The 1,501-nt window shown below is 44.4% G+C and overlaps 1 long non-coding RNA gene across 1 annotated transcript; it reads right to left on the bottom strand.

Annotated features, from left to right (window-relative positions):
• Positions 1 to 448: 448 nt before the first annotated feature.
• LOC149244129 (uncharacterized) lies at positions 449 to 1,142 on the bottom strand. The gene is made up of 2 exons (XR_016245826.1): positions 1,024 to 1,142; positions 449 to 901 (listed from the first exon to the last, which is right to left on the bottom strand). It is a non-coding gene; the product is annotated as an uncharacterized LOC149244129 (long non-coding RNA).
• Between the last annotated feature and the right edge of the window lie 359 nt (positions 1,143 to 1,501).

Consider the following 1,501-nt stretch of genomic DNA (forward strand, 5'->3'; position numbering starts at 1 on the left):
CTCATGTAAACAAAGAAATTGATAACAGGTCGACGAAGTAAATAAACCGTGAACCTTTAGGGTAATTTTCCCAAACAGTGACTCGTTAAATACAGAGAGTAGTAACATATTTGAAGCATACGTAATGGGTTCACACCAGAATCATGTCCTAACCCTGTGCCCACGCTCCTAACCCATAGAGGAGCACCATTGTGAAATGGTCGGCAGAAGCCGGAAGGGAATGGGGTAGGAAGTCGATGATTAGTCGCTAAAAAAAATAAACGGAAATATCAAACCATAAATTTAACCAGTAACACAGCATGCAAATTTGGAAATGATAATTTCACTTGAAATAGTGATATACAGGAGTGCTGTAAAACAGACGAACTTAGCGGAAATTCCATTGAATAATTACAGTCTTGAAACAACAGAAATATCGGTAATAACCCAACAAGAACTCTGAAACCCATTACAAACCATAATACCCACTTTGAAATATATATATACAATCATTTATCAGGCAAAAGAAATTGACAACAGCTTAATCCCCTTAAATATGAAGGTTCGTCGTAGGGATTAACCCTCGGCCCTGTTCCAATTCAAACATAATAGAAATGCATGTCGCGGGCATAGAGCGATTGGACATTGTCGCCATAGCAGTTCTGGGCGGTAAACAAACAATACCACGGGAAAACCCGAACGGGTTTCCGACTAACCATTTCAGGGTAAGAAATTCAGAATAACAATAAACGGATACAGTAGCTCGAGTGTTGTCTCGGCAGCATGTCCAGTGCGGACGAAACCCCTTTCAGAAATTCTCTTATTACAAGATTTAAGGCGTCGTTCCTCTTACCCGAAAGCGGAAAGGGGATGGAAGGGTAGCTCTTCACCACGCGCTGGTCACGGCACCCGTTACCTGTACCTGAAACAGAGGAAAACTAGAAAACCATGAGCGAAACGAGAATCCAATTCTTAGCAAGTAAAAGGAAAGAGAAAAGATAATATTTCAAAGAAACGTTGCTGTGAGCTAGGAGGCGCGGTTACCGTGGCCAAGGCTGGCTGGCGGACCTCCATCTCTACCATGAACAGTATGCAGGGACCTGCACTGTGCAAAGGCTAATCGCCAGAGAACGCTAGGGATCAGAACCCTGTGGAAATGAGCGGCATGATGCCAAATGCAAATGAGGAAAACTCTTCATATTTTTATTTCACACCTGGCTACGATCGACCGTCGATTCGGTAGACTCCATCTCCACCGTTGGAAAACTGGCGCGGACTCTACTGTCACATGGCTCATACGTGCCTTGTACGAGGAGCACTGACCACCTATAGCGTTGGGAACGGGGTAGTAAATGTGTAAACCACAATTTAAGCCAGCTAGCTGGCTCTCATGTTGCACCGTGCCAGGTGGGCATCGTATGCAGCATACGAGTTGCTGTGTTAAGGAGCGGTGACCGGAAAACGCTCGCCGGAGCCAAACATTCCAACGATACCATAAATTTAGATCTGCCGGAATAACGTT

This window comes from Pinus tabuliformis, chromosome 8 (genome assembly GCF_031772625.1).
Source record: "Pinus tabuliformis cultivar Carrire ecotype Pingquan chromosome 8, CPIR1, whole genome shotgun sequence".
Lineage (NCBI taxonomy): Eukaryota > Viridiplantae > Streptophyta > Pinopsida > Pinales > Pinaceae > Pinus > Pinus tabuliformis.